Here is a 25,942-nt window from a genome sequence, read left to right on the forward strand (position 1 = left end):
AGTAATATTTTATTATATGGAATATTTTATATTGTCATCATTTTAACATGAGTTTTATAAGTTGCAATTAATTTATGTATTAGTATGGATTTTAAACTAAATACTTTTGAAATTCATATAGAAGCTAGAAAGGAAAAATGGTTTTACATTTAAATATGGAGGACTTTGAGGAAAGGATTAATAGATCGCCTGTTGATACTATTGCCTATTTATGGAGTATTTCCCATAAGGCCCAACACTCTTGAAAAAGTTTCTAGTTAGAAACAAAACGTACGTCGAGTTTGTTGCTTTTAAACAGGTTTCAGGGAGGCTACCGGGCTCACAATTTTGTGAGTACTTGGATGAGCTGAGAAACCGAGTTTTATCTTTATTTCTTATTTATTGCTGTTTGGCGGTTGTATATGTAATACAGTATATGCAGCATTGCACCCCTCTGGATTTGTGACATCCCACAAACAGAGAACTGTCACAGAAACAGTGTGTAAAGTACACTGACGATTGGATCAGCTGGGAGCATTCAGAAGGAGGTGGAAAAGTGATACGTCAGACGCTGAAGCAAGCTACATAGTTGTATACAACTGTCTATATGTTTATTCTGTAAGTTGCACTCTGGGAAGGGGCTATTTAATAAATTTGTACCTATCAATATAACGAAAGGGGATACTCTAAATAAATCATCTCGTGTAAATCTGTGAGTCACTTGATCTTCTTATGGGTGTCCATTTCCAACACAGCTAAGCACACAACCACATCAAGGTAAAAAATAAATAGGCTCACTTCCGGTCTTAGGAGCCACCCTGGCATCAGGTATCTACTGCTTGAGAAAGCATCTGTATTCACCCCAATAAGACAGGCCCCTTTGTGGTGTCCTTAGTGAGAGACTCGCAAGTAACTGGAACAAATGTTCAAAAGTTTTATTAAAAGAAATGAATGTGTTTCTCGGTATTAAAAAGCCGTTTTATAACGCTTAATTTTAATATATTAAGAATATACACAATAATTAGTTTGCTGATTGGCTCCATCTGAGGAGGTAATTTTTGATTGGTTAGGGGTGTGTTTATATATAGGAGTCTTTTTACTCATGCAGAGGAAAAACATTTTTGCCCCAGGGCCCTGTTGAGTTGGTTTGTTACCGTCTTTACATAATATTAAATGGTAATAAAATGTACGTTTGTCAACAGAAACAATAGTGAAACTAGTACATGAATAATAAACCTTTAGGAGTTTTGGATTGTGGGTATTTAATACATATGTATGCAATGTATTATATGTTTGTAGTATACTGTTTAATATTATAACTAAAGTATATTCATGATTTAAATACATTTTTTAACTTTTGGCGTTTTTTTTCTTTTTAGATTTTGTGCCCAAGATATTTATGTTCCATAGAAGACAGAACCTAAGCTTTTGCGTTTTACATAAGTGCATTTTTTTAGCTTTACACTGTGTAAAACGTGCTTTTTGGAATTGACGGCTTTTTTTTTATTCTAATTTTATAGCCACCGAACAGAACGTGCTTTACTTCTAATATTGCGACTACACTGTAACAAATGTGTTTTATATTGATAATAATCAATATTTCTCCTTTCCTCCTCTACTAAGTTATATTTCTAGAAAATAAAATTACGTGGGGGCATTTTTTTTTTCTCTGATCATTAAAAACATAAAAAATATGAGCTTAGTAGTTATTTCTGCACAGGCTGACCAGACTCAGCTAGTAGCTGCAGTCTTCTCATATTTGTATTCACACCTGTAGGTCAGGACTTTGCTATAGCTACTAATAAATATGTCACATCCGGGATCAGATGATGCCCTGCCAACAAAATAAAAATGAATCTAGCAACCTTTATGTTAAAAAGCAGTAAACAATGAGCAATAATTATTATGTTGCAGACGTCAGCCTTTTCTATAACATTTTCAGCACTGCTCCCTGATAGAATACAGAAATACCGGTTGTGTTCTCAGGGGAGACTACAATTACCAGTACTTACTGACTCAATTAACTGTCTTTACAAAACTTAAGATGATTTGCAGACTGCAGAAGTGCTAAGATATCTTTCATTACTAATATTCTATCTTTAAAAGGTTATTGGGATCATTTTGCCCGTATTACTTTAAAATTACTGTAACAATTTTTGTATTGCTGCAATCTTCACTATAGAACTGGAAAATAGTTGGTTGACCATACTGTACATTCATTAGTACTTACTGTACAGGCTTAAATAGACAGTGTGACGGAAGAGTGGGTGCCCAGGCTCACTGATGGGGGGTTGGGCTTACATGGTTTCCCTTATTCTGTGTTTTGGGGCTTGCCTCTCATGCATTTATGTCAATAACAGTGGTGTATTGCTATTTGTACAAATAATGTCACAAGCCAGTGTACAAAGAAAGTTTTTCACAGTCTCTGCTTAAAAGACTGATTTACATATCTGAGCAGTCTGCTTCAAAGCAGAGAGTTAAAGGGACAGTACACTGTAAAATTGTTTTCCAATTAATGTATTTTCAAAGACTTGTTATACCAGCTGCAGAGTATAAAATGTTTGAGAATTTGCATTTCCAGGTTTATTTATGTGTATGAAGTAGCTGGTTTTGTGCTTTTAAGCCACAGCCTATTACAATGGGTTGAGCTTCAAGCTAATATCAGAGCTCTTTATGGTATCACTTTTATTCACACATACTTGCTTCCTTATCTTATATCTGTTTGTAAAGCAAAACTAAATACTTAGAAAGGACAATGGAAAATTAACAGCCTACCTAGGTATGCATTTCAACAAAGGATACCAAAAACAAAGTAAATTCATTTTGACTTCAATGTCCCTTTAAAGGACATTAAAAGACATTGAGCTTTACACTAAATAATCAGAATACCCTTGCAAGAGCATTTTGTTTCTCTATGAGGTTTCAGGTTTAATCCACTAAAAATCATTTCAAAACAACACAATTACCTATACTTGTAAGATTTTTTAAGGGCATTTATTGCATAAAGGTTCTCCTACACCTTGTGAGATGAAAATCTGGATTTCCAGTCAATCAGAAATGTTCCACCTTGGGCCTGTTAGCCCCCCCCCCCACCCCCCCCACACACACCCCATACCTTACAAGTGGACCTTCAGTCAATGAACTCATTATCAGTTATTTCTCTCAATGGATTTCCAATTTTTTTGGAAACTAATTGTTGTCTCTTTAGATGTGACATAGTACTCAAACATGGTCTGTGTTGTATCCAAAAGGAAATGTTTCAAAATACAGTACAGAGCTTTGTATTTTGGGGAACAAAAGTGGATGTTCCTGTCCTCTGAATAAACCATTTATTTTTCCTATTTTTCAATTTTGTTGCTTAAGTGTCCGGTTTTTAAAATTTGATTAAAAACAGGGGCACTTTAATTCATCAAAATTTACATTTCACTCGTGTTGTGAAAAAATACTTACCTTTTAATCTTGACAGCAGCTCCAGCTTTCCCCGGTCGTCGCAAGCCATTTCTGATGTCAGAAATGATGGATAGGTCATCCTCCAATCACGGCTCTCACCCTCCCACGGGGGGAATCAGTGTCTGATTCAACACCGTGATTGGAGGAAGCCGGATTCCTCATTTTAGAACCAGGAAGAGGCTTTGCGACGGGCGGAGCAAGCTGGAGCGGCTGTCAAGATTAAAAGGTAAGTTTTTTTTCACAACAGGAGTGAAATGTAAATTTTGATGAATTAAAGTGCCCCTGTTTTTAATCAAATTTAAAAAAAAAACGTGCACTTTAGCATCAAAATTTACATTCACTTTAAACAGCTTTTACTTATATTTTTTAATGTTTAATTGTTTTATTATTATGTTTAATGTTTTGCTCTTATATGTAAAAGGTAGAAATATATATATATAATTTAATTGCATTATTAACAGTTTAGAATGATTTTTTTGTTTTGTTCCTGTTGAAAGTTATCGTGCATGTGCAGTTTACATGTTAATAAACCAGCTTGTTATGTTTAATATCAAACATTGAAAATCACAAGATATTGGGTGAAATGTAAACCTATATTACATATGATCATTTAAATGTTCATGTTTGATTGCAAGTAAAGGGACATGAAACTCAAAACTGCAATTCCTTTAATTGCATTTTTGTGTCCCAGACAGAACATGCAACTTTAAACACCTTTCAAAATGACTTCTGCTATCCAGTTTGCTTTGTTTTCTTGGTATACTTTGTTTAAAAATCATACCTAGGTATGCTTAGGAGCAAAAAATGCATTACTGGGAGCTAGCTGCTGATTTGGTAGCTGCATATATATGTCTCTTGTTAATGGTTCAACCAATGTGTTCTGCTATCTCCCAGTAAATCATTGCTGCTCCTTCCACAAAGGATACCAAGAGAATGAAGAAAGCTTGGTAACCAAAGTAAATTGGAAAGTTGTTAAAAATGGAGTGCCGTATTGGAACAAAAGAAACATTTGGGTTTTCATGTCCCTTTAAATGTTTCGAGATTTAAAGCTACATTAGAGTCAAAATAATTAAAACAACATTCAGAGCATATCGTTTTACATTTTAAGACTTCTGGTTTTAAAATGAACTTCTACTCTTGTTACATTCTCCACCAACCATCTTGCAGCCTGCAGAATTGTCATGGGTTAGGAGATATGGCTTGTCGATCAGCAGCTCATAGGTGTTGGTTTCAAAGAACTGACTGAAGCCCTCCAAGACCCTGTCCTGATAATGTCATGCTCCTCCCCTGTTCCATCCATGCCCATCTGCAAGCACACCCCTCAGTTCATGACTCCATCCCTCCTATGCACAACCCTGCCCACAAAATGTCTGTGGCCTGGGCTGCTGCCCTGTAGCTCTTTAACCTCCCACATCTCAGAAAACGTACTTCAAATGTTGGGAACTATGTTGTTATCCTTAGTTGTAGAGCATACCTAGGTAGTCTAAGGAGTGTGTCTGGAGCATTCATGCAAGTTCAGCTGGCGGCTCTTGAGCTTGATTAGAATAATTTTGAAATTGATAAAAAAAAGTGTGCAAATTCAGAGCTAAAGCAAACATACTTTTTTTTTGTTATGCTTGTTTGGAATTTCGCTAGCTGAGCTGTAGAAGTTACCTTATGAGTCGTTGAGCTTATATTTTGCATCAATACCAGAATAAAAAGCTTTACAGGAACATTATAATGTTCATTAAATTATGTTTTAATTTTTTTCAAGCAATGTTTAACCAAAGCATTATTAACACACCTACCTATATAGCCTGCCCTATAGTTTCATTGGCCAGTAGTAGCATTCGCATTGGGCTTGTATTACAAGTTGGCTGTAACACTCTGTAAATTATTGATTCATTTTCTAATCACAAAAGGGCCCTTACATTTTTTTATGAATGCCCATCTCTGGCAACATCTCTCTCGCCCTTAATTAAATATATTCATTAGTGCTGTGTTTTCATTAAATGAGCTCTGCATGGCGTTTCACAAAGCCTGAGATGCATAATGAACTCTAATAAATTTAGCAAATATGCACCTAGATTACGAGTTTTGCGTTAGGCTTAAAAAGCAGCGTTGGCCGGTCCCAACGCTGCTATTTAACGCCCGCTGGTATTACAAGTCTTGCAGGTACAGGTGTACCGCTCACTTTCTTGTCCAAACTTGGAAATACCGCAATTCCACTTACGTAAATTGCGTATCCTCTTTTTTCAATGGGACTTACATAGCGCCGGTATTACGAGTCTGACAAAAAGTCAGCGGTAGACCCTCTCCTGTCAAGACTGGTACCGCATTTTAAAGTCAGTAGTTAAGAGTTTTACACTACAACGCCGTAGCATAAAACTCTTAACTAAAGTGCTAAAAAGTACACTAACACCCATAAACTACCTATTAAACCCTAAACCGAGGCCCTCCCACATCGCAAACACTAAAATAAATTTTTTTAACCCCTAACCGGACATCATCTCCACTATAATAAATATATTAACCCCTAAACCGCCGCACTCCCACCTCGCAAACATTAGTTAAATATTATTAACCCCTAGCCTGCCATCCCTAACTTCGCCGACACCTACCTACATTTATTAACCCATAATCTGCCGCCCCCAACGTCACCGCAACTATACTAAAGTTATTAACCCCTAAATCTAAGTCTAACCCTAACCCCCCTAACTTAAATATAATTTAAATAAATCTAAATAAAATTACTATAATTAACTAAATTATTCCTATTTAAAACTAAATACTTACCTGTAAAATAAACCCTAAGCTAGCTACAATATAACTAATAGTTACATTGTACCTAGCTTAGGGTTTATTTTTATTTTACAGGCAAGTTTGTATTTATTTTAAATAGGTAGAATAGTTACTAAATAGTTATTAACTATTTAATAAACTACCTAGCTAAAATAAATACAAAAGTACCTGTAAAATAAAACCTAACCTTCTGAGCGGGTCTGTTTTTCCCTCAGAGCGCATCTGGCCAGCTGTCTAGTAACAGCCCGGCCCGACCGCGCCATTACACTCAATGCAGCTCGCTCCTGGCGCGGTCGGGCCAGGCTGTTACTAGACAGCTGGCCAGATGCACTCCGAGGGAAAACCAGACCCACCCAGTAGAGCACAGAGAGCGGGTCTGGAAAACCCTGTTTGTTTAGAAAAGTTTACCGGATATATTAGATTTTATAAAGCTAGCACTTATATAATGTTATATAATTCTGCACTATGTGCAGAATTATATAACATTATTTGTTAGGTTTACTGACACTTTAAGTATTCTCAACAGTGTATTGAACTTATTGTTGCATTGGGCTTATGTTTACAATTGCTGTTTCTGTGATCTTCAATTTGAATTACCAACTGTTCTTTTGCTTATCATTCAGTAAAGCTTTAAAAAGACATTTGTTGTTCAGTGTATCTGTTCCTGCATTCTGAGTTCCACACACCCTAACCTACTCACACTTGATTTACTTGTTGGAGAACTTTAAATCCTTGTACAATAGTTCTTCATCTACTTGATGGAGAACTTTAAATCCCTCTACTACAGTTCTTGATCTACATTTGGAGAACTTTAACTTGCTCTGCAATAATCCTTCTCTGCTTGATTGAGAACTTTAAATCAATTTACAATAGTTCTTCATTCATCTGCTTGTTGGAGAATTTTAAATCCCTCTACAATAGTTCTTCATCTGCTTGTTGGAGAACTTTAAATCCCTCTACAATAGTTCTTAATCTGCTTGTTGGAGAACTTTAAATCACTCTACAATAGTTCTTCATTTTCTTGTTGGAGAACTTTAAATCACTCTACAATAGTTATTTATCTGCTTATTGGAGAACTTTAAATCCCTCTACAATAGTTCTTCATCTGCTGGTTGGAGAACTTTAAATCCCTCTACAGTAGTTCTTCATCTGCTTGTTGGAGAACTTTAAATCCCTCTACAATAGTTCTTCATCTGCTTGTTGGAGAACTTTAAATCACTCTACAATAGTTCTTTATCTGCTTGTTGGAGATTTTTAAATCATTCTGCAACAGTTCTTCAGGTACTTGTTAGTAATTTTTTTAGTAAGCTATGGGGAAAACAGAAAATAGATAACAGCGCAAACAGCATGTGTGTCTACTTTATGGCTCCATTTCTACATCAAAGAAACCTAGCAACAACAAATCACATAACTGTTGCATTAACTTCCACAGTTTTTTTTTTTACAATTAATGGGACATGAAACCCGTTTTTTTTCTTCCATGATTTAGAAAGAGCATGCAATTCTAAATAACTTTATGTTTAAAGGAACATGAAACCCCCAAAAATATTTCATTCAGATTGATAATACAATTTTAAACAACTTTCTATTTTACTTATATTATCTAATTTATTTTATTCTCTTGGTATCATTTATTGGAGTAGCAACACACTTCTGGTTTCTAACTGAACACACGGGTGAGCCAATGACAATTAGTATATATATGCAGCCACCAGAGGCATAACTAGAAACCACAGGGCCCAGGTGCAAGAATCTAAGAAGGATGCTCAATAGGGTTTAGGTATGGAGAGATGATTGGCCAGTCCATCACCTTTACCCTCAACTTCTTTAGCAACGCAGTGGTTGTCTTGGAGGTGTGTTTGGGGTCGTTATCATGTTGGAATACTGCCCTGTGGCCCAGTCTCCAAAGGGAGGGGATCATGCTCTGCTTCAGTATGTCACAGTACATGTTTGCATTCATGGTTCCCTCAATTAACTGTAGCTCCCCAGTGCCGGCAGCACTCATGCAGGCCCAGACCATGAAACTCCCACCACCATGTTTGACTGTAGGCAAGACACACTTGTCTTTCTACTCCTCATCTGTTTGCTGCCACACACGCTTGACACCATCTGAAACAAATAAGTTTATCTTGGGCTCATCAGACCACAGGACATGGTTCCAGTAATCCATGTCCTTAGTCTGCTTGTCTTTAGCAAACTCTCTGCGGGTTTTCTTGTGCATCATCTTTAGAAGAGGCTTCCTCCTGGAAGAACAGCAATGCAGACCAATATGATGCAGTGTGTAGCGTATGGTCTGAGCACTGACAGGCTGATCCCCCACCCCTCCAACCTCTGCAGCAATGCTGGCAGCACTCATATGTCTATTTCCCAAAGAAAACCTCTGGATATGATGCTGAGCACGTGCACTCAACTTCTTTGGTCGACCATGGCGAGGCCTGTTCTGAGTGGAACCTGTCCTGTGAAACAGCTGTATGGTCTTGCCCACCGTGCTGCAGCTCAGTTTGAGGGTCTTGGCAATCTTCTTATAGCCTAGGCCATCTTTATGTAGAGCAACAATTATTTTTTTCAGATCCTCAGAGAGTTCTTTGCCATGAGGTGCCATGTGGAGCTTCCAGTGACCAGTATGAGAGAGTGTGAGAGCGATAATACCAAATTTAACATACCTGCACCCCATTCACACCTGAGACCTTGTAACACTAACGAGTCACATGACACCGGGGGAGGGAAAATGGCTAATTGGGCCCAATTTGGACATTTAAATTTAGGGGTGTACTCATTTTTGTTGACAACAGTTTAGACATTAATGGCTGTGTGTTGAGTTATTTAGAGGGGACAGCAAATTTACACTGTTATACAGGCTGTACACTCACTACTTTACATTGTAGCAAAATGTCATTTCTTTAGTGTTGTCACATGAAAAGATATAATAAAATATTTACAAAAATGTGAGGGGTGTACTCACTTTTGTGAGATACTGTATGTGCATTGCTATTTCTTCAACAAAGGATATCTAAAGAAATAAGCAAAATATATAATATAAGTAAATTGGAATGTTGTTTAAAATTGTATGCTCTACCTGAATCATGAAAGAACAATTTTGGGTTTAGTGTCCCTTTAAATCTTGTTCTTTCTAAAAATAGGCAGTGTCAAATTACAAAGTTTCATGTGGCTTCCATGCAAAGTAACAAGTTGTTGTTCTTTCTAGGCTGGCTTACACACACAGGTGACAAATAACATAATTTATGTAAGAACTTACCTGATAAATTCATTTCTTTCATATTGGCAAGAGTCCATGAACTAGTGACGTATAGGATATACAATCCTACCAGGAGGGGCTAAGTTTCCCAAACCTCAAAATGTCTATAAATACACCCCTCACCACACCCACAATTCAGTTTAATGAATAGCCAAGTAGTGGGGTGATAAAGAAAGGAGTAAAAAGCATCAACAAAGGAATTTGGAAATATTTTTGCTTTATACAAAAAATCATAACCACCACAAAAAGGGTGGGCCTCATGGACTCTTTCCATTATGAAAGAAATTAATTTATCAGGTAAGTTCTTACATAAATTATGTTTTCTTTCATGTAATTGGCAAGAGTCCATGAACTAGTGATGTATGGGATAGCAATACCTAAGATGTGGAACTCCACGCAAGAGTCACTAGAGAGGGAGGGATAAAAATAAAAACAGCCATTTTTCACTGAAAAAAATAATCCACAGCCCAAATTATAAGTTAATTCTCATTAAATGAAAAGAAAAAACTTAAAACATAAGCAGAAGAATCAAACTGAAACAGCTGCCTGAAGAACTTTTCTACCAAAAACTGCTTCCGAAGAAGCGAAAACATCAAAACGGTAGAATTTAGTAAATGTATGCAAAGAAGACCAGGTTGCTGCTTTGCAAATCTGATCAACTGAAGCTTCATTCTTAAAAGTCTACAAAGTGGAGACTGATCTAGTAGAATGAGCTACTATTCTCTGAGGCAGGGCTTGACCAGACCCCAAATAAGCTGAATGAATCAAATACTTTAACCATGAAGCCAAGGAAACGGCAGAAGCCTTCTGACCTTTCCTAGAACCAGAAAAGATAACAAATAGACTAGAAGTCTTCCTGAAATCTTTAGTAGCTTCAACATAATATTTCAAAGCTCTTACCACATCCAAAGAATGTAAGGATTTCTCCAAAGAATTCTTAGGATTAGGACACAAGGAAGGGACAACAATTTCTCTAATAATGTTGTTAGAATTCACAACCTAAGGTAAGAATTTAAATGAAGTCTGTAAAACCGCCTTATCCTGATGAAAAATCAGAAAAGGAGATTCACAAGAAAGAGCAGATAATTCAGAAACTCTTCTAGCCGAAGAGATGGCCAAAAGGAACACTTTCCAAGAAAGTAGTTTAATGTCCAAAGAATGCATAGGCTCAAATGAAGGAGCCTGTAAAGCCTTCAAAACCAAATTAAGACTCAAAGGAGGAGGGATTGATTTAATGACAGGCTTGATACAAACCAAAGCCTGTTCAAAAACAGTGAATATCAGGAAGCTTAGCAATCTTTCTGTGAAATAAGACAGAAAGAGCAGAGATTTGTCCCTGCAAGGAACTTGCAGACAAACACTTATCCAAACCATCCTTAAGAAACTGAAAAATTCTAGGAATTCTGAAAGAATGCCAAGTGAATTTATGAGAACACCATGAAAATAAGTCTTCCAAACTCGATAATAAATCTTTCTAGAAACAGATTTACGTGCCTGTAACATAGTATTAATCACTGAGTCAGAGAAACCTCTATGAATAAGCACTAGGCATTCAATTTCCATAACTTCAAATTTAATGATTGAAATCCTGATGGAAAAAAGGACCTTGAGACAGAAGATCCGACCTTAATGGAAGAGGCCAAGGTTGGCAACTGGACATCCAAACAAGATCTGCATACCAAAACCTGTGAGGCCATTTTGGAGCTACCAGCAATACAAACGACTATTCCATGATGATTTTGGATATCACTCTTGGAAGAAGAACTAGAGGACGGAAAATATAAGCAGGTTGGTAGCACCAAGGAAGTGTCAACGCATCCACTGCTTCTGCCTGAAGATCCCTGGACCTGGACAGGTACCTGGGAAGTTTCTTGTTAAGATGAGAAGCCAACAGATCTATTTCTGGAAGACCCCACATCTGAACAAACTGAGAAAACACATCTGGATAGAGAGACCATTCCCACGGCTGAGATAATCCATTCCCAATTGTCTACACCTGGGATATGTACCACAGAAATTAGACAAGAGCTGGATTCCACCAAGAAAGTATTTGAGATACTTCTTTCATAGCTAGGGGACTGTGAGTCCCACCCTGATGATTGACAAATGCCACAGCTGTGATATTGTCTGTCTGAAACCAAATGAACGGTTCTCTCTTCAACAGAGGCCAAGCCTGAAGAGCCCTGAAAATTGCATGGGGTTCCAAAATATTGATTGGTAATCTCGCCTCTTGAGATTTCCAAACCCCTTGTGCTTTCAGAGATCCCCAAACAGCTCCCCAAACTGAAAAGACTTGCATCTGTTGTGATCACAGTCCAGGTTGGACGAACCAAAGAGGCCCCTAGAACTATACTATGGTGATCTAACCACCAAGTCAGAGAAAGTCAAACATTGCGATTTAAGGATATTAATTGTGATATCCTTGTATAATCCCTGCACCATTGATTCAGCATACAAAGCTGGAGAGGTCTCATATGAAAACGAGCAAAGGGAATCGCGTCCGATGCTGCAGTCATGAGACCTAAAACTTCCATGCACATAGCTACTGAAGGAAATAATAGAGACTGAAGGTTCCGACAAGCTGAACCCAATTTTTTTTAAATATATTTTTATTGAAGTTCTGTTCAAAACAAACAAACATTAACTGTCAGTACATAGTAAAAAGGAGAGTCAAATGTTACAGGGCAAGCTGCCAAAACAAAATCGTACAGGTACACAAAACAGTTGAATGACAAATTACCCATTAGAAAGAAGCGATACACTCTATCTTCAATGTTTTACCTGCTATTAGAAATAAGCGGCCGCTTGTAGACCACACAGATGCTATGGCAAAATATAAAGCAGGCAAGCAATGGTGTGATAGGGCCACTCATGGACCCCTAATGGAGAACCTCTATTTTATATATATAAATCTGTTAAGTATACATAAACAGAAGTGTTAAACCAGAGATATAGTATCAACACTATGGTAAAGTTTAAGAAATAGTGTAGGTTGCGGTATTAGTTAGAAAAACCACGGAGATAGTCCTCCTAAACCAGGTGGCACATTATGCAATAATGGGGGGGAGGGTTGGTATTGAGGTATATTAGGTAGCTAATATGGTATAAACTGGTGGTAAACTTATAAACAAGGCTGGCATAGCTTATAGAGCTTATTTGAGGTGTGATACACGGTAGGGCCAAGAATAACAGTAGTTAAGCAGGATCTGCCTGCCTCAGAGGGTCTGTCACAGGCTTCAAGGTAAAGCTATGCATCCCAAGGTATCTATGTCCACAACAGCAAATTGTATATGTGCTGGAGTAGTTGTAAGGAGGTACAAGGGTTATTGTAGCCAACCCTCCTGTGAAAGGGGGTTTATTATGGTGGGATAGGGGAGGGGGGAGGTGGCGAGGTAAATAAGATATATACAAGAAATAGCTTATGGGCTGATAGGCTCGCTGTGGGTGAGAGGGAGGGTGATTGGGTGGGAAAATCAAATAACAAATGCTATGTACACTAATTAGACACGCTGCAGTGCTACAGGGCAAGACAAGCATACGCATATTCTCACGGGCATATCAGCTAAGAAGAGAAAAATAAAAGTGAATTAGATACATATCAAAGTAGTGGTATACCTAGTGCAGTTGAGCCTAGTTCTGTGTATAGCGGGTCAAATAGGATGCATGGAGCCAATATATCTCACATCAGGAGTTCAGAATATCCCCCATTACTAATTGGACACTGGACCCACAGAAATGTGTGACAGAGTAGAACATTAAAAATCTAATAGAGAACTCAGTCTATATGGACAGGAGTTAATACTAAATCAACATCATTATGGGGAGAGGATGAGGGAGAGTATGTGCTAAAGGATACCAACACCACTGGACAATTTGCGTACTATGAAGTTGCCTCGGCCGCAGGCAACACCCTAGCTAATAATGACTAAGTCACAGCGGTTGGAGCAAGATAATATGGGTATAGCCTCCCTAATGTCCCCCAAAAAGAGAGTTGATGGACTATTAAAATATCAAGTAAGGCACAAACATTGTTTACAAATTGGTATACACAAATACATGCAGACACAAGGATAAGTCCACTATGCTTTCAGGATACATAGATATTGGTCTGAGGGCAGTCTCAATTGTATGGAAGGGTCCACTCCATAACCATAAGATAGTGAAAAACTGCATAGTCCAAGTCTATAGATGTGCCCCTGCAACGGTTAATACAGCTATATTATAGAGAACTATATAGCAATGCAGGCTTAATAGTATTAATTACAAACATCCCTAGAAACAAGCTCAAGCCATATAAAATATTGATCCTGGCAAACCTAGAGATATAAGAGAGATCTTTAACTGTGTTAGCATAAACATTTTAAAGTATTGCAAATGAACAGCAATTTGTCACCCATCCTCTAGAGATTGTTGTAGGCACAATTGAGAGTATGAGAACATGAGAGCCTGTCCAGCGACCATAAGCTGACCGGTATCAAGCTTGATCAGTGCAGATTTGAAGGTCTTCTTGTGCCCAAGTTGTCTCCACTGCGTTACAGGCAAGAAACATGGTGGAGGTAGTTGTGCACGGGAGGCCCCGGTAGTGTCCAGAGTTTTAAGCCTCACCTTTCTTCTGTGCCTGTGAAGCAAATGTAGATGTCCTCAAGGTAATTACTGGTCTGCTAAGTAGCATCCCGAAACAGACTGTTGGCTTAAGAGTCTTTGTGAGAAGCAGGAGGGCAAGCGCATCAACGGGAGGAGAGAGCAGTGCCACTTGTGATCCATACCTCCATACCGCCCTTCACCGGCAAAAGCAATAGCCGAGGCGTCTTTCTGCACACTCCTATGCTCTTGTGTCTTCTCTTCCAGGTACGAGGCTTTCAGGGCTGGGTCCATCTGCAAGTTGGGACTCGTTAGGCTAAGGGGCTCTGGAACAAAAGAGCACTTGGCTAGCTCCATGCTATCTTCTCTCTGCTCTACTGTACCCTCCAAGCCAGGGAGCCGTGAGAAGTGTTCTGATGCTGACATCCAAGATGGCGGCTGCTGCGGCTCAACTGCAGTTTCTGAGCGCCTCTTCCCACATTCGGTCAAAACTTCTGAGGTGGCAATAAATGTATTGCGAGGCTTGAAAGCCTCATCTATTGTGTTTAACAGCGCTTCGTTATGGCGCTCCAAATGTCCCATTATCTGGTTGAGGACGAGCGCAGCCATGATTGCACATGTGCAGCGTGACAAAAAAGATTAGGATCAGGGTCTATAGAGGTATTTAGTACTGCTGAATTGCCTTAAATGCAGCAGAAAGATAACCTTCCCCATGAATCTGCAGAGTGGGGTAAAAAAAAATAAGCAAATTATGCAATAAAACCTTTAAGATCAAGAGATGTTTTAGGAGCTCTGAAAATATGCGTCTTGTCTCTGTGGTAGTTGTGTCTTGTCTCTCCGCCTCCCCAGCTGAAACCAATTTTAATTGTCTCTTGTCTGTTAGAGACAGAGTAATGGATACTGAATCTATCTGGAAACCTAAAAAGGTGACCCTTGTCTGAGGAATCAAGGAACTTTTTGGTAAATTGATCCTCCAACCATGTCTTTGAAGAAACAACAGTAGTTGATTCATGTGAGATTCTGCAGAACGTAAAGACTGAGCAAGTACCAAGATATCGTCCAAATAAGGAAACATCGCAACACCCCGCTCTCTGATAACAGAGAGTAGGACACCGAGAACCTTTGAAAAGATTCCTAGAGCTGTCGATAGGCCAAAAAGGAAGAGCAACAAAAAAACTGAAACTGAAAGAAATCATGTAAGTCTATTGTGGGCATATAATGCCATTGCTGAACAAAAGGCAGAATAGACCTTATAGTCACCATTTTGAAAGTTGGTACTCTTACATATCGATTAAAAAATTTTAGATCCAAAACTGGTCTGAATGAAATTTCTTTCTTTGGGACAATGAATAGATTTGAATAAAACCCTAGACCCTGTTCCTGAAACGGAACTGGCATGATTACCCCAGATAACTCCAAGTCTAAAACACACTTCAGGAAAACCTGAGCCTTTACTGGGTTTGCTGGAATGCGTGAGAGAAAAAATCTTCTCACAGGCGGTCTTACTCTGAATCCTATTCTGTACCCCTGAGAGACAATATTCTGAATCCAATGATTTTGGGCCGAATTGATCCAAATATCTTAGAAAAATCTTAATCTGTCCCCTACCAGCTGAGCTGGAATAAGCGTCATCGATTGTAACTTCACGCCAAAAAAATCTCGCACCAAAAATGATGCAATATATTTTGTCATTTTGCGCCTTCGCGAACCTAATTCTGCCCGCGAATTTAAAATGACAGTCAATTGAAAAAAGACTATACCACAGGTAAGAAATAAATTTTACTAAAAATTGCATTTCCCAGTTATGAAACGGACAGTCTGAAAAAGGAAATATACTTAAACCTGACTCATGGCAAATATAAGTACAATACATATATTTAGAACTTGATATAAATACATAAAGTGCCAAACCATAGCTGAGAGTGTCTTAAGTAATAAAAACATACTTACCGAAAGACACCCATCCACATATTAGCAGATAGCCAAACCAGTACTGAAACGGTTATCAGTAGAGGTAATGGAATATGAGAGTATATCGTCAATCTGAATAAGAGAGGTAGGAGATGAATCTCTACGACCGATAACAGAGAACCTATGAAATAGATCCCCCGTGAGAAAAACCATTGCATTCAATAGGTGATACTCCCTTCACATCCCTCTGACATTCACTGTACTCTGAGAGGAAACGGGCTTCAAAAATGATGAGAAGCGCATATCAACGTAGAAATCTTAGCACAAACTTACTTCACCACCTCCAAAGGAGGCAAAGGGGCATATGTATCAAGCTCCGTATGGCGCTTGATGCCCCGTGTTTCTGGCGAGCCTGCAGGCTCGCCAGAAACAGCAGTTATGAAGCAGTGGTCATAAAGACCGCTGCTCCATAACCTGTCCGACATCGCCGCAATTCAACCCGATTGAGTACGATCGGGTTGATTGACACCCCACTGCTGGTCTGCAGGGGGCGGCGTTGCACCCCTCGGCCCGCCTTCCCCCGCGCCGGGCGTAAGAACGCTGCTTCATAACTGCTGTTTCCAGCAAGGGGCATTAGGGCCCATTCGGCCCTTGATAAATCGGCCCCACAGAATGCAATTTTAAACAACTTTCCAATTTACTTCTGTTATAATAATTTCTTCATTCTCTTTGTATTTTTTGTTGAAGAAAGCTAAGGAGAGGGCATGTGTCTGGAGCACTATATGACAGCAGTTTTGCAATAATGTTATCCATTTGCAAGGCCACTAGATGGCAGCACTATTTCCTGCTATATACTCCAAATATCTACCTAGGTAATTCTTCAACAAAGAACACTATGGGGAACAAAGCAGCTTTGATAATAGTAAATAAAGTAAATATTTTTTTAAATTGTATGCTTTGTTTGAATCACAAAAGAAAAAGTTTGAGTTTCATATCCCTTTAAGCATCCTTAGTACGAAGGACTCATTTCTAATTGTAATCTGTACAAATTCTGTTCTCATACGACATCACATTTGTACTGGTAAATTTCCTGCAAAATACTGGTCATTTGGGAATACAAAGTTTCACCATCACCAATCTAGGGCAATGTGTCTTTGTATCTCTCACAAAGGACAGCATCTGAGCTCCAGTTAAAGGATTAGCAGTTTGACGAAGGCTCCAGGGAGATATAAATTTACCTGTAGCTGGAAAATCAATACTGGGCTATGGTTTCTACTGATATTCTGAAGACATCTTGTAAAATGAATGTAACATAAAAAAGATACTATTTATCTGCACTGTTATTACTTTGCGATGTGATACCTGCCCTTTTGCCTTTTAAGTGCTTTATTATTTAATACCTTAATCATAATACCAAAAATGGACAGAAATGTGCTGAAACTTTCCAGATAGCTAACATGATTTCACCTGTTATATATTCAGCTATTTCCCAGTAATTTTTTCTATTAAGTCTTTATTAAAGAGTCTAAGAATATGAATATGACTCGTATTACTTAGATTAAAAAAGAATATGGTATATGGGAAAAGCGTTTAACAGGAAAGGGCTCCAATGTATACATATATGCCTAAATATATGTATGTATTAATGTATATATATGTATATATATATATATATATATATATATATATTTATACATGTGTATGTATATGTTTATATTTGTAAATATGTAAGTACACACATACATACATATATATATATATATATATATATATATATAAGCTATATACACATAAATTCACCTGTATACACAGATATATATATATATATATATATATATATATATATAATATATATATATATATATATATATATATATATATATATACACACACTTTTGAACCCATATATACACTTTTGAGCCCTGCCCAGTCAAATACCTTGAAACATGCAATTCATTTTTATTAAATTTTAAATCTGGGTCATGAATATTTACTGGGTCTTCAGGGTTTTGTCATGCGAATTCTGGGGGGGGGTCTAGAGGCATGGTCAGGTTTTTCACTTACACTTCATAAACACTCTTTTGCACTCATCTCACAATCGCGTCTCGCTATTGCAAAACTCAAAACGTCTAATTTCTATTTTATTTCTCTCAAACTGTTTTCAAGTTTTCTTCTTTGCATTCGTTAGAGTGGAGTGATTTATAGTGGGAGTTTATTTTAGTTTTTTTGTTTGCTCTGTTAGGTTTTTATGATGCCCGTATTTCTCACAGTGGTGAGAGGTGAGCTGTTATGAGAAAGATGCTGTTCCTTTGATTATAACAGAAAAGGTGAGGAACTATGCAGATATTTTTGATTACCCCATTTTTTGGAACTTTGCTGTGTTGTATTGTTTGTTCAGGTTTTATAAGCAGAAAGAGTAAACACATAATATTAATAATAATAATAATAATAATAATAATAATAACAATAATAACAACAGATGAACAACAGATAAAACACTGGCCCTGCAGCCCCTCTTTAGGTCACATAACTACAACAAATCAGTTCACTGGCCTTCTACCCCTTCTTTCAGACACAGACACAAGTCATAGCTAAGCCCTAAACATTCAGCCCCTCTTCAGGTACATAATCATATCAAATCAGATCCCTAAACCTACAGACCATAAGTCAGCTACATAATCATATCAGATCAGACCTTGTGCTACAGACCATGTCAGCTACATAATCATATCAGATCAGACGCCTGAATCTACAGACCATAAGTCAGATACATAATCATATCAGCTCAGACCCTTGTGCTACAGACCATGTCAGCTATATAATCATATCAGATCAGACCTCTAAACCTACAGACCATAAGTCAGCTATATAATCGTATCAGATCAGATCCCTAAACCTACAGACCATAAGTCAGCTACATAATCATATCAGATCAGACATCTAAACCTACAGACCATAAGTCAGCTACATAATCAGATCAGACGCCTGAATCTACAGACCATAAGTCAGATACATAATCATATCAGATCAGACCCTTGTGCTACAGACCATGTCAGCTATATAATCATATCAGATCAGACCTTTGAACCTACAGACCATAAGTCAGCTACATAATCAGATTAGACCCCTGAACCGACAGACCATAAGTCAGCTACTTAATCATATCAGATCAGACCCCTAAACCTACAGACCATAAGTCAGCTACATAATCATATCAGATTAGACCCCTAAACCTACAGACCATAAGTCAGCTACATAATCACATCAGATCAGACCTTTGAACCTACAGACCATAAGTCAGCTACATAATCATATCATATCAGACCCCTGAACCGACAGACCATAAATCAACTACATAATCATATCAGATCAGAACCCAAAACCTACAGACCATATGTAAGCTACAAAACCATATCAGATCAGACCCCTAAACCTACAGACCATAAGTCAGCTACATAATCATATCAGATCAGAAACATGAACCTACAGACCATAAGTCAGCTACATAATCAGATCATATCGGACCCCTAAACCTACAGATCATAAGTCAGCTACATAATCATATCAGATCAGACGCTTGATACTACAGACCATAAGTCAGCTGCATAATCATATCAGATCAGACCCCTAAACCTACAGACCATAAGTCAGCTACATAATCATATAAGATCAGACACCTGAACCTACAGACCATAGGTCAGCTACATAATCATATCATATCAGACTCTTGAGCTACAGACCATGTCAGCTACATAATCATATCATATCAGACCCCTAAACCTACAGACCATGGGCTAGATTTATCAAGCAGCGGATGCTGCAATCTACCCCCGAAGTTTCTGGATCGCCAGAAACGTAAGTTAAGAAGCAGCGTTCATAAGACTACTGCTACTTAACTCATCTGCTACCTCTAAGGTTGTGGACAGCAATCATCGCTATCAGATATGATTGGGATGATTGACACCCCCTGCTAGCAGCTGCGAATGCGCAGGGGATGGCATTGCACAAGCATTTCACCAGAAATCAGACCATAAGTCAGCTACATAATCAGATCATATCAGACCCCTAAACCTACAGATCATAAGTGAGCTACATAATCATATCAGATCAGATCCCTAAACCTACAGACCATAAGTCAGCTACATAATCATATCAGATCAGACCCTTGTGCTACAGACCATGTCAGCTACATAATCATATCAGATCAGACGCTTGAACCTACAGACCATAAGTCAGCTACATAATCATATCAGATCAGACCCCTAAACCTACAGACCATAAGTCAGCTATATAATCATATCAGATCAGACCCCTAAACCTACAGACCATAAGTCAGCTACAAAATCATATCAGATCAGACCTCTAAACCTACAGACTATAAGTCAGCTACATAATCATATCATATCAGACCCCTGAACCGACAGACCATAAGTCAGCTACATAATCATATCAGATAAGACCCCCAAACCTACAGACCATATGTCAGCTACAAAACGATATCAGATCAGACCCCTAAACCTACAGACCATAAGTCAGCTACATGATCATATCAGATCAGACCCCTGAACCTACAGACCATAAGTCAGCTACATAATCATATCATAACAGATCCCTGAACCGACAGACCATAAGTCAGCTACATAATCATATCAGATCAGATCCCTAAACCTACAGACCATAAGTCAGCTACATAATCATATCATATCAGACCCCTGAACCGACAGACCTTAATTCAGCTGCATAATCAGATCAGACCCCTAAACCTACAGACCATAAGTCAGCTACATAACCATATCAGATCAGACCTCTAAACCTACAGACCATAAGTCAGCTACATAATCATATCAGATCAGACCTTTGAATCTACAGACCATAAGTCAGCTACATAATCATATCAGACCCCTAAACCTACAGACCATGGGCTAGATTTATCAAGCAGCAGATGCTGCAATCTACCCCCGAAGTTTCTGGATCGCCAGAAACGTAAGTTAAGAAGCAGCGTTCATAAGACTACTGCTCCTTAACTCATCTGCTACCTCTAAGGTTGTGGACAGCAATCATCCCTATCAGATATGATTGGGATGATTGACACCCCCTGCTAGCAGCTGCGAATGCGCAGGGGATGGCATTGCACAAGCATTTCACCAGAAATCAGATCAGATCAGACCCCTAAACCTACAGACCATAAGTCAGCTATATAATCATATCAGATCAGACCCCTAAACCTACAGACCATAAGTCAGCTACAAAATCATATCAGATCAGACCTCTAAACCTACAGACCATAAGTCAGCTACATAATCATATCATATCAGACCCCTGAACCGACAGACCATAAGTCAGCTACATAATCATATCAGATCAGACCCCCAAACCTACAGACCATATGTCAGCTACAAAATGATATCAGATCAGACCCCTAAACCTACAGACCATAAGTCAGCTACATAATCATATCAGATCAGACCCCTGAACCTACACAGGGCCGCCATCAGGGGGTGACAGGGGTGACTCCTGTCAGGGGCCCAATGGGCCAGGGGGGCCCCATGAGGCAAGAACTAAAAAAGAAATTTTTTTTTTTTTTTTTTTTTTTTTAAATTTTGGCAGCCACCAGTGGCTACTACAGCAGAGTGCTAATTGAGCATGGGAAATGTTATTACAAGGAGTAAAGTATTAGCATTTGAGAGGATTTCTGAGTATGCACTAAACCACTATGCACAGTGTGAGACAGACTTGGCACTTAGTTTGTACAGTGTGTGCTTGAGTCAGATGGCAGATCCCTTTCATTTGCAGATGAGGTAGGACTTACTTAGCAAATGTTTTTTTATTTCTTTGTGCAATTTCAGATTGTGACTTCAGTGGGGGTAGTAGTTGAATGGTGGGGTCTGGGGTCCATATTTTTGTTTTTTTAGCAGCAGTGTATTTATAATTATTTGACAATGCTGTAGAAATTCTATATTTAAAACCATGCAGAAATGTTTCCTCCTCAATAAACAAATGGTAGGTGCCCTTTTGGCAAATATGCATTTTTTTATTTATATATACATATATATATATATATATATATATATATATATATATTACATTCCAATTTACTGCCCCTTTATGCAAGGACTTTCCAGATGCAAGGAGGCATTTTATCTAAGATTTTCACATCTGCATAAAATGTTATACTCTCAGACTAAGATTGCTCAGTGTTTGAAATGAGACAGGTTAACTTAAAACTGTTCAGTTTACACTACAGCTGACTTAATTTTGAAATACATACCAACAAGCCTAAATCCTGCATTTAACCAGATCTAATGGTATGAGTACCACAGCTTATGTTTCACCAAGACCAAATAGAGTACAGCATTTTCAAAATCCATAAGTACAGCTGTCAGATGGTAACATTTGTACACTATATTTGAAGTGGTGCTCTTGGTTGGGGAAAATGGGGAAAAAACAAACATATGTCAACCTTTTAAAAGTACTTTTCTTCATCTAGCCATCTACCCAGATCATTTATGTACAATTTTGAATTCACTGAACTATTTTTGTTTACACATTTACAAATATGATTCTTTAAAAAGTGATCTCTTAATTTCTGCAATTTTTTATCATGCATGTCACACACTGTTGATTTAGGGGATGCAAGGTACATAAATGTTTCCTCCTGTGAGTGTTTTTGTGGGTGTCTGTGTTTATGTCTTTGTGCTTTGGTTTGTGTCTCTATGAGTGTGCATGCATTTTTTTCTGTGGGTCTCTCTGTGAGGGTGGGTGTCTATGTCTTTGTGCATTTTCTGTGGATGTCTGTGAGGGTGTGTGCATATGTCTTTGAGCTTTTGCTATGGGTGTCCCTGCGAAGGTGTGTATCTTTGCCTTTGTGTATTTTCTCTGCATGCCTCTGTGAGGGTGGGTGTGTATGTCTGTGTTTTCTGTGGATGTCTCTGTGAGGGTGTGTGTGTGTATGTATGTATGTATGGCTGTGTTTTATGTGGATGTTTCTGTGAGGGCGTGTGTTGTCTGTGGGTGTCTCTGTGAGGGTGTGTGTTTTCTGTGGGTGTCTCTGTGAGAGTGTGTGTACGTCTGTGTAATTTCTGTGGATGTCTCAGTGAGGATGCTTGTATGTATGTCTTTCTGTGTTTTATGTGGTTGTCTCTGTGTGTGTGTGTGTGTATGTCTTTGTGTGTTTTCTGTGGGTGTCTCTCTGTGTGTGTATGTCTTTGTGTGTTTTCTGAGGCTGTCTCTGTCAGTGTTTCCTTGGGTGTATGTGCAAGTTTGAGTTTGTGTGTGTGTCCATTGTCTGTTCCTTTTTAGGACATTTTGACCTTACTACTGATTATTCACATCTTTCTACAGACTTTGAGACTAATGAGACCTTTATGGAAGTCACCAATCCACCATTTAACCTTTAAATTATTGTTTAGGCAGTTCAGGGCCCTTCCTTTCAGCCATTGCATGCTGTTGTCATCATTTAGTTGGCATCTTCCTTTACAAAAAATGTATGTTACTACCTTTACAACATTTCCAAGTTTAAATAGACACTTAAGAATAAAGTGCATATACGTTTTAGTCACTTGGTCAAAAATTGCACATGTCAAGGGGGGGGGCCCTGATCAATGGTTAAGTCAGGGGCCCCAAAATTTCTAGTGGCGGCCCTGAACCTACAGACCATAAGTCAGCTACATAATCATATCATAACAGACCCCTGAACCGACAGACCATAAGTCAGCTACATAATCATATCAGATCAGATCCCTAAACCTACAGACCATAAGTCAGCTACATAATCATATCGTATCAGACCCCTGAACCGACAGACCTTAATTCAGCTGCATAATCAGATCAGACCCCTAAACCTACAGACCATAAGCCAGCTACGGTCTTATACTGGATTTTTATATCAGTATCTGGCATCTTATTCTTTATAGTAGTGTCTATTACATGCAGTTATATGAAAATGAGTGTATACTGTCCCTTTAACTCTTCTGCCACCTATGGTGTGGCGGACAGCAATTATCCCGATCAGATATAATTGGGATGATTGACACCCCCTGCTAGCAGCCGTTAATGTGCAGGGGACGGCATTGCACAAGCATTTCATCAGAAATGCTTGTGCAATGATAAATGCTGACAGGTTATGCTGTCGGCATTTATTGATGTCGGGAGGACATGATCCGCTACAGCAAATCATGTCCGTCCGACATTTGATAAATCCACCCCCATAAGTCAGCTACATAATCATATCAGATCAGACCCTTGTCCTTTAACCCTTTTTTCTGTCACATCACTTACATGCATCAGAACAGATCTTTGTCTCTTCAGCCCCTCCAACAGCTGCATACACACATTAGAACAGATCTCTGGCTCTGCAGCCCCTCCAACAGCTGCATACACACATTAGAACAGATCTCTGGCTCTGCAGCCCCTCCAACAGCTGCATACGCACAGAGGGGCTCTTGCTGAGCAAGAGGTCTATTTTGATGTTTTAATGCAGCTGTGAGAGAGGCTGCTGAGCAAGGGGTCTGTTATGATGTGTGTATGCAGCTGTGAGAGGGGCTGCTGAGCAACAGATCTGATCCTTGGTCCTGCAGCCCCTCTGTCAGCTGCATAAGAACATCATATTAGACCTCTCGCTCTGCAGCCCCTCTCACAGGTGAACATAATCATATCAGATCAGACCCCTAAACCTACAGACCATAAGTCAGCTACATAATCATATCAGATCATACCCCTAAACCTACAGACCATAAGTCAGCTACATAATCATATCATAACAGACCCCTAAACCTACAGACCATAAGTTAGCTACATAATCATATCATAACAGACCCCTAAACCTACAGACCATAAGTTAGCTACATAATCATATCATAACAGACCCCTAAACCTACAGACCATAAGTCAGCTACATAATCATATCATATTAGACCCCTAAACCTACAGACCATAAGTCAGCTACATAATCATATCATAACAGACCCCTAAACCTACAGACCATAAGTCAGCTACATAATCATATCATATTAGACCCCTAAACCTACAGACCATAAGTCAGCTACATAATCATATCAGATCAGACCCCTAAACCTACAGACCATAAGTCAGCTACATAATCATATCATAACAGACCCCTAAACCTACAGACCATAAGTCAGCTACATAATCATATCATAACAGACCCCTAAACCTACAGACCATAAGTTAGCTACATAATCATATCAGTTCAGACCCCTAAACCTACAGACCATAAGTCAGCTACATAATCATATCATAACAGACCCCTAAACCTACAGACCATAAGTCAGCTACATAATCATATCATAACAGACCCCTAAACCTACAGACCATAAGTTAGCTACATAATCATATCCGATCAGACCCCTAAACCTACAGACCATAAGTTAGCTACATAATCATATCAGATCAGACCCCTGAACTGACAGACCTTAAGTCAGCTAAATAATCGAATCAGATCAGACCCCAGTGCGGATCAGGTCCAACAGACATCGCTGAATGCGGAGAGCAATACACTCTCCATATTTAGCATTGCACCAGCAGCTCACTCGATCGGGTTGAATTGTGGCGATTCCAGTCTTCCTCATCAGAGCAGGCGGACAGGTTTATGGAGCAGCGGTCGCCAGAAACACGGGGTCTCAAGCTCCATTCGAAGCTTGATAGATAGGCCCCCATAAGTCAGCTACATAATCATATCAGATCGGACCCTTGTGCTACAGACCATGTCAGCTACATAATCATATCATATCAGACCCCTAAACCTACAGACCATGAGTCAGCTACATAATCATATCAGATCAGACCCCTAAACCTACAGACCATAAGTCAGCTACATAATCATATCAGATCAGACCCCTAAACCTACAGACCATAAGTCAGCTACATAATCATATCAGATCAGACCCCTAAACCTACAGACCATAAGTCAGCTACATAATCATATCAGATCAGACCCTTGTGCTACAGACCATAAGTCAGCTACAT

Source organism: Bombina bombina, chromosome 3 (genome assembly GCF_027579735.1).
Source record: "Bombina bombina isolate aBomBom1 chromosome 3, aBomBom1.pri, whole genome shotgun sequence".
Lineage (NCBI taxonomy): Eukaryota > Metazoa > Chordata > Amphibia > Anura > Bombinatoridae > Bombina > Bombina bombina.